We start from the raw sequence: 9,907 nt of genomic DNA, 5'->3' as shown, positions 1-9,907 counted from the left end.
GATAATCTCTCCAAGGGCTATGATATCCTTCTAGCTGAAAAAGACTGGCCACCAGAGTTTGTCAGGGAGTGCCCTCATGGCGAAGAAGTAATTATGCCTGCCTTCTCGAATCAAATCCCGATTCATAAAAAATATACACTTGCTAGAAAGTGGGCAGTGGCCTTAGCACCTGCTTTATATAAAAATCATGTAGGATGGGATGAGGATTCTCCTCCTCACAAAATCCAGTTAAAATCACAACCAACTGCACAAAGGCAGTACCCAATTAAGCAAGAAGCTAAAAAACAGGTAAATGAAATACTAGATCAGCTAGAATACCAGGGGGTGATTGAAACTTGCACCTCACAAATGAACAATCCTTTGTTTCCGGTCTCCAAACCAGACAATTCATATCGTCTAGTTTTGGATTACCGACACCTTAACACATGTTGCAAAACTTTTGCAGTGCAAAACTCACACAGTGCTGCACTAATGAATAACATAGTGCGCAAAAAATACAAAACAACCTTGGACATCTCCAATGGATTCTTTTGTCAAAACATAGCACCAGAGAGCAGATATTTAACTGCATTCTCAGTAAATGGCACTCAAAAACAATTCTGTCGGTTAGCCCAGGGGTACAAGAACAGCCCGGGGGTATTCTCAGCGAGAGTAACAGAATTACTACAACTATATGATGATGAAGCATTATCTTATGTCGATGACATTTACTTAACAGATGATGACTTGGAGACTCACTTGAAAAGAGTGAACACCATAATACTTGGGTTCGCTGCAGAGGGTTACAAATTCAACTTTAAAAAGTCCAGAATTGCCCATCTGACGGTCCTATTCTTAGGATATGAGTTATCAAGTGAAGGCAAAAGCCTGGCAGACAATTTCCTAGAGAAATGTGCCGTAATCCAAGCACCTAGAACACTAAAAAACTTACAGTCGATTCTAGGTTTCCTAAATTTCGGAAGAACTTACATTGCAAATTACGCAGAAAGGGTCAAACCCCTTTATGATCTAATTAAACCAGACTTTAAAAGATCCAGTTGGACTCAAACACACACAGAAATTTTGAGATCCTTACAAACAGACATGCTAATTAAAACAAAATTAGAAACACGTGATAACACACGCAATCTTGTGATTCGAGTCATCCCAGGGAGATGCGGATTCACATACCTAACCTCTAATGAGGGAGAAAAGGTACCAATTGCATTCAAATCACACTTGTACACTAAGGCTGAAATGAAATTTAGCCCAACGGAAAAAATTCTTACAGCAACACAGACAGCTATAGCAAAAGAACGAGCCCTGGCACAAGGTAAACGAATAGTAATCGTGACACCAATACCAGCCTTAGAGGCTGTAACAAAAGCAAGCATTCCAAATGCTAAAGCACTCCATCCAAGATGGATACAATGGGCTAACTCTCTTGCTGCAACAGACGTGGTGTACGAATTTGATCCTTACTTAAAAACACAAGAATTTCTCCAATATGAATTTGAATGTCCTCCGCCAACCGAAATTCTGCCTCTAGATCACTACGGCTGTATAATATATAGGGGGTAAACAAGCTTACAGTGCTGCGTGCGCGATTGTTAAAGGTCGTTAGCACGAAGGGAAATTTAAACCAACCCTCACTAAAACACAATCCCTAGGAGATTGTACAGCTCAGCGAGCTGAACTACTAGCATTCAAGATGGCGCTTGAAAATACCGATCGAGAATTCCCCACACTCATAGTGTGCGATTCGTATTATTGCGTTCAGTCTTATAATGAATACTTGCAGATCTGGCTTCAGAACGGTTTCAAGGATGCGAAAGGTGGCACAATCAAGCATAAAATGCTCTGGGAACAAGTAGCTCTTTTACAAAAAGAACTACCAAAGACTCACGTGATACATACACTGAGTCATCAGCGTGATGGCGTTCACGTTGTAGGGAATTCATTGGCTGAAACAGCCGCAGCGGCAGCCACTAACTCGGCTCCCGTAGTTCGAAAAAAGCGTACATTAAAATACATTGACGGTGAAACATTGCTGGCGGTGAAAACGTCATCAAAAGGCGACTGCTCAGCACTACCGATCAACTATCCACTCAATTATACATACATAATCGATGCAAACTCCGTCCCTTTTGCTCGAATCCCTGGAGTGGGGGATAGAGTGATTCCAAACATGGACAGGAGAAACTTGTTAATCGCAGACGCACACATGGGCGAGGGTCTCAGACACCTTAAATTGAAAGATTCTCTGGAAGAATTACAATCACGGTACTGGTGGCCAGGCATGAGCCTGCACTACACCATGTTTGTAAAAAACTGCCCAAACTGCAACAGAGATCGCAGTGGGGAGAGAAGCAGTTTAATACCTCGTCGTATCAAGGCAGATAATATTACCAGCAAAAAGAATGGCTTGCGATTAACATATACAGGCTAGTTTCCACTTATAATGTAGATCACCAGCACTCGGCTGACGTCCGGACTATTATACAAGATTTGCGAGTCTAAATGGCATATACGCTAAGAGCGTGTTACGTTTGACCATTGTTTTCACTCAGGCATACCAGCCTGGGGGGAAACATGGCCAAATGAGCACAGTCCAGCGGGAATCTTCTCACTTCCTTCCTGAGGGTACGGGATGGTGTAAAGAAAAAACCAAGGCAGAAAGCAATCTATAATGGAAAGGATATTAGGTTCGGGAGCTGGGTGGGTCAAACATCTAATAAGTGTCCAACGTAGTCTAAATAACTTGCCAAGAAATTCTCTGAAGGGATTCAGTCCGTACGAATTATTATTTGGAACTAGGATGATGATCTCTGACCTTGATAGTCAGACTTCAGTGGTGAAAGAAAAAATATTTGATGTCAAAGACCGTTTGGCTATTTTGCAGGAGTTAAACAAAACAAGAAAAGACCTGAGCAACATACAGTTGAAACAACAGCCAACAACCACTGAAGAATCACCACCTGTCCCAGCAAGACCTGTCTGGATTCCAAAAGTCGGGGATCTAGTCAGGGAGAAGATCGCGGTAAAGAAGGAATTTGGGCCTTCCTACAGAAAAGCAGTTCCTGTCTTGTCTGTCAACGGGACAAGATCAGTTGTACTACCGCCACTTGCTGGAAAAAAGGAGAACAGAGTTGTATCCATCGACCTGGTAAAACCACAACATGTGGCCGATAACAAACAGTAGGCCAAGTGGACTCCCAATAAGTAGCAGAACACCAAGGTTTGCTACCAGTACAGAGGTCCTAACGAAGAGGCTCATCACATTCGAAACGCCTGCAGAAGAGCAAGAAGGACTATGCAACAATGCAATAGAACTCAGACCTCTGAAAACCCAAATAAAGACATTTAGCAGAGACACACCAATCTATACTGAAGTACCAAGTGAAAATGCAAAAAACTAAAATCCTGAACCAATTGGAACAATTGACAGAACTGCATCCGGTTACTTCATCAACTTCGATGATTCCTCTGACGGCTTCAGTGAATCAAAGACACAGCCATCATCAAAATCCTTTAAAGACAAAGCGAAGGAACTTTTGAAACAACTGAAAGAAACATATCTGATTTCTCCATGGATTGAATTTTGGGTGGGTTTTGGTGCATTTATCCTCATACTTTGGCTCATCATGGTATTTACTTTGGGACGCTTCATTGAGGGAAAATATGCTAAAATGGACACAGCAAGTCAGAACATCAACTTGATCCTCAAACCACACACATCTTCACACGTCGAGAAAAGAGAACTTTCTTCAGCCAACTTCACAGCCAATCCGATACCTGGTGGGGTAGCCTGGGATAACACTGACTATGAAATTTATGGTCCGGTCGAGATCCTGAAATATCCACACCAAATCAAGATCTCCTTGAGTGATTTTACAAAACCAAACTCATTTGCTGATGATTGGGACTTCGAAAGCATTAACAACATGATGTCTGACTTAGTAATGTCTGCTAAATTTACAAAACATGATTATTTGCAAGGTTCTACAAATTATGATAGTATGTATTGCTATAACCATTATGGTAACCATTTTTTACATAAATCTGCACAACCTAGAAATGTTTTAAATTATAATCAATGGGAACATTGTGCTACACCTCCAAAAGGGAGCTCTAGAACCGTGTATGACAAATATTCATATTTTTCAGGTTTTAAAACAAGTAATGCTGAAACATTTTATTTTAAATTGTCAAACAAGACAGGGATGAAAACCATGATAACAAACACAAAATTGATTTATTCAGACTCATTCTTTGAACAAATGAATACTTTTGGATTTGATTATTGGGACAAAAATGTTGATTTGAAAAGTGTTTGGGGTACAAAAGAATGGCAAGTACAGGGTATAGAAGCTTTGTTTAGAGCCTGCATGATCCCAGAACAAATGATATTTTTAAATGACACTGTTCAACAAACCACCTGTCTTGGCTTAGCCAAAATCAAAGATTTAAATAAACCGTCTATTCCAAAGCCAACAATGTTTAGCAATAGCTCTGATACAGATGAAGAGATAGACGTAAACCATATATTAAACCAAAACAGAACACATCCTGATTGGAAACAGTGGTTGATCTGGCCAACAGATACTAATAACTGTCAAGACAGATTCCTGAATAAAACACACGGGTTCAAAATGACCAGGCCAGACCCAAGATATCCCCAAAGACATCACCCAGGGATAATAACAACCTACAGTGTGGGCAAATTATGCCTTCAATGGCTTCAAACTTCCACACTGCCTGAAATTAAGCAATACCTAACTTTACTTACTTATGGTGCTGACTTGCGTGATTTCATTCTGGGACCACGCAAACAGCGTCAAAAGCGTTTCATAGCAGCCTCTGTATATGCAGCATACAATGAGGCCTGGAAGGTTACTCAAATTGAAACAGCAGAAAGAATACGGGAAATTGACCGTATCAATTTGGAAAAATCACTTTCTGTAGTGGACAATGGGTTAATGACTCTGTCCTCCAGAATTTTTTCATTGGACAGCATTGTGTCTTCAGCAATCGATATATTATCGCAAGACTTACTGTTATTACAACATGGTCAGTCACAATTGCGTTCTATTGTACAGCTTGGCTGGACGTTACAAAATCTGCGTTCAGGCTATGTGCCTTGGCGTTTAATCAACACAACGTCACTATTCCAAATCTTTAACCTTACTGATAGACAAATCGGTATGGCGCAAAAGGGTGCTGATTATACAATCTTGAGCATTGAAAAACTAGAAAGATTACCAATGACAATGTCAGAACGACCTGTCAGTGAATGGATAATACACGGAATCATAAATATTCCAATCTCAACCTTCAGGTTTCAATACTGCCAAAAATATATACAGGCTGGCATGTACGAGAAATTGGGTAAAGGGTACCTTAAAACAACTTGGAACCTACCCTATTCACATGCATGAGTCAGTAATAAAGGACAGAAAGTGTTTCTTAGTGGCAACAATTGTGCTATGTCACTAAGCGGCACGCTTCTGTGTAACGGTATTAGTTTGCACGGAGCCTGTGAAGGGAATTCATACAACCTTTCATGTCACCAGCAAGGCGCACCTGCAACTGAAATAGAACCATTCTTTTAAAGACTCTATAATGGGAGTTACATTCTTATTGTAGACCGCAGATGTTGTAGTCTTATGCCCGGGACTCCTTATCTAGTCACTACGACAGCGAAGGTCAAGTGCTGTGGACGTTCTTTGTTCCCCAGCTCCTTTCCAGACAGGCAGGCAAGGGCATGGCCCAATTTGAAAATTACTTCTATTCGAATAGATACTTTAAGCAGAATGAAAACAGTGCTTCTTCAGACGCCTACAAGGCTCACGTCATCAAAAGAAACGTATGATCTACAAGTCGCAAGGACGACTGCAGAGATACATACATTATTATCAACTAATTCCCCCGTACATTTCGCGGAAATCCTGAGCGAAATCTTAAATATTTCTGATACCAATGGGATCTCAGGGGTATTTAAGACAGTATTTTCGATGGCATTAACACCATTCAAAGCCATACTGGGTATTTTTCCAGATTTCGTCCATTCGATTTTTGGCGGACTTCCCTTGATCCTGGGACTAATTGCAGGAATCCTATTCCTAGTCCTTATTTTTCGTTATGGCAACCCATGTCACAGATCAAACTCTCGCGACAATGGAAGATACGATCCTAGCCATTGGATACCGGGACCGGATATCAAAAATCCTGGGACTCTCCCGGCTTAGAGACCTGAACATGACTTGGTTTCTATCATTTCGACCAATGTGGCAAAGGTGTGTTTTACCTGTACTAAGGTGTCTGCTATGCGGAGAAGAATGCGTGTTAGACACCGGTCTGACGCTACAATCGGATGCGCCAGTGGATGCAGATACACTGTTGGTTCCTACCAAGGTTCACGCTTTGTGCTGCCCTCAAAGGCTGCCAATCCTGATGACGGCATTCCTGGAATCTTCACCACTACGATTGAAGAGTAGTGAAGTTCAAGATGAAAGCAGCATCGAACAGGTACGACCTTCTGTCAGTGATGCAAATCAGAATGTCAATGGAGACAATCATGCACATGAATGCATGGTTACACCTATTTCCGACTTAGTGGAACTTTCCCATGAAGCTGTTGACAGTTTTTTCGAAAGCCTGAATGATATGATGTTCTCTCCAGAACAGAAATAGAGACTTTTGAGTAAACTCGCACACGGCGTTCCCTGAATTCGGCCTTCAACTTTAAAAATAAAGTCACATGAACAATTACAATCCAGTTCACGGACAGCAATTTTTCAGCAACCCCCTAAAATATTTTCCCATATTTTTTCCGGGACACTGATCTTCTGCTTAAAGTAAGAAACTATTCCTAGAGAACTAAGATTTCTATTTTTAGATACTTTTTAGACTTTAGCTGCCCGCTGGTATGTTCACAAACATTTTATTATGTGATGAAATGGTCTCGAACTTTCTTTCTGTATAGCCATATTAAGAGCCATTTCATGTGTATTTCTCAAATGCCAAATTAGCAATAATGCATACAAATGCGTGCTTACTTTTGCATTTAATTCATAGCTTAAGTGCATACAATATATATGACTGCAATTTTTCAGTATATTTGAAAATTTCAAAATGCATTTATGTATTTTGGGGTGGTAAGGTATACACTATTCTCTATAGTATGTTGTACTATGTTATACTATGCGTAGATTAGTAAATATGACCATAGTTAGCGTGGAGTGGGTGTCGTGTATTCCTATAGGTTCTGAATCGATCCCCCTATTCCTGACCCTATTCTGGTTAAACTAACTATCAAGTTAACTAACAGTCAGCCCATGAGGCAAGACAAGCCCCCATGATGCAGATACCGTTATCTGACGCAGTCACACTACGGCACAGGAACGTGTTATCTGATTAGGTCATAACGCTTGAGATCTAATTAGACAAGCAACATTTCTCCAGCCCCTGATAAGGCATTCGACGTTCTCATAACAAATCAAACCTATGACAACCTGGGAAAAACCCTGCGGCCATTGTTTTGATTTCACCGAGAACTTTAGTAAAGAATGTGCTAACGAGCAAGTCGTATTACATCTTTATTGACGTATCTATGTCCATCCTTACGTCAATCTCGGCACCTTTAAGGTATAAATATTACCGATCTTGCCCTATGCAAACACACGCATGGTGACAAGACGGAGCAGCCATACTTGCCGAAGCCGAGAGCAGAAGCAGACCCCGCTGGCGCAGCCCCGCCTTCCTGACGCGCTGAGAGACGCGCTGCTATCTCAAGCCGAGAGACCCAGCACCGGCGCTTCCGGGTAGCCCTCGCAGGCAGCCTGGAATATCGAGAGCAGAGAAAGAGATACCATCCCTCATTCATCCTAAATTCCAGGTACAGAACTGAATAACCCCTCACAGAGAATTCTTTAGTTATTCACTTGGCAAAAACAAACTTAACTTAAACTGTAACTTTCTATTCCCACCCACACATTAGACTTAGGTCAGGTACACGGGGTAGGCGTATTTAGAAACACCAGTTGAGTACGTTTAGTCAAATGTATATGTGTATGTAAATATATTTTAATCATTTTAAACATCATATGGCTCAGAAACCATATCAATGTTTTTACAGTATTATTTTATACTATTGCTTTTAATGTATGCACTTTACTTAACTATAAGTATTGCAATAATATCGATCCATTTCTCATGTATGAGAAAAGAGACTGATCAATAAATAACACCTTTTATTGAACACGCCCGTCTCTTCCTTTTCTCTACATTCTGATGAGACTAAGAATGCACGTACTGACTGAGTAAAATAATTGCCTTGTGCTCACACGACTCTCGAGATTGACTCTTGATTAGGGGAGAGCAAAGTTGTCATGTTCTATGGTTGTCAGAAACTAAATCCCTTCTTGTCTAATCAGGGAAGTTAATTCCTCCTTGAACATTCGAGAAAGTTTCTAGCGAACTCTGAGCTACGCTGGCAAACCCAAAAATTAAGTCTAGTATCGACAGTAGTAGACCTAGTTAACGTCTGGTCTAGGCCTTTACTGCTGTAGGTATTATTCCAATGCGCAGAGCCTATTGGGAAAATAGGAGCTACACTACATTCCTTCTTAATTCAAAAGTCTTTCTTCTATTCCTAACTCAATGTGTTCTTTTCCCTTAAGACCTTGCTTATCAAGAATGTTATCGATTCTTCTTTTAAGTTCGAGAAAATACATCGACTGACTACATTCAATATTGTCTATAATGTCAGGTAAGTTTACTTACTCACTAACTTGTCAAACAACTATCTTTAACCCTCACAGAAATATTTCCACTTTCTCTTCAGGAATGTCTAAGGAGTAATTGAAAACGGGTCTAAACTCCGGAACGTCCTCGGTGAAGTGCGCACTCGATATTGAGCGCGTGCCTCACCAAGGATTCCCCACAACTCTGTGGTAAATGACTAGATCGGGTGATAAACAACGGAATCTGGCTGATTGCAGGTAAATAAACAATTACATTAGGAAAACTAATTTCGGGGCCATATTATCAACAAAACGAGATATCAACAAAAGACGACACATTATCCCCGCTTTTATCAGCAGGAAAGTGCCGATAAAGCGGCGATAATCCTTCTCGTTTTGTTGATAATATGACCCGAAATGCATGCTAATGGTTTCGTGGTGACGATCACACCTGGTTAGGGGGTCGTACATGCATGTTTATGCTCTATTTTTTGGGGAAAAATCGCAACGTACCCGTACAGCAATATGTACAATTACGAGCAGGAGCTGCATGCTGATTGGCTGTCAATACTCCAAACCAGGAAGTGTTGCAAGCCATCTTATTTGTCACGGCAGCCGAGTCACAAGGAAACAGTAAAACAAAGTAGACAAATAAGAAAAGGGAGCACGATAGAAACATTCTCAACCTATACTGTTGCTCAGGGGGTGGTAGATTTATTGTACATGTACCAACCACGTATGAACGACGTACAGCTGTAATGTTGAAACTCGTCACGTACGCGTACATAAGCAAGAAAACGAAAAATACATTTTAGATATTTATGAAGTGTATTTGTTTATGTGTTGTGTGGCTCTAAAAAGAGCTGTTGTGTTTATTGCTAGATTTTAGTACCTATAAGTAAGTACCAATGCAAAGTATTAAGTTTATGAGGAACACTCTGTTCCCCTCATCTGTAAAATGTACACCATCTCTCCTATAGATGCGATGCATATTGAAACGCAGATTATTGTTGTAAACGAACCCCATTCGGTAGTCTCGGAGAAAGGCAGAAACAGATTTATTCACATTTCCTAGCTTTTTCAAACTGTGGACAATAGTGGTTGGACCGCTTCCATCTCTGCCTTTGGCATATATTAGAATACACAAAGACAGTTTTCGGGAACAGTGTCATCAATTGGGCAAA

The sequence above is a fragment of the Lissotriton helveticus genome, chromosome 2_1, assembly GCF_964261635.1.
Source record: "Lissotriton helveticus chromosome 2_1, aLisHel1.1, whole genome shotgun sequence".
NCBI classification, from domain to species: domain Eukaryota; kingdom Metazoa; phylum Chordata; class Amphibia; order Caudata; family Salamandridae; genus Lissotriton; species Lissotriton helveticus.
Note: the sequence above shows the minus strand (reverse complement) of the source record.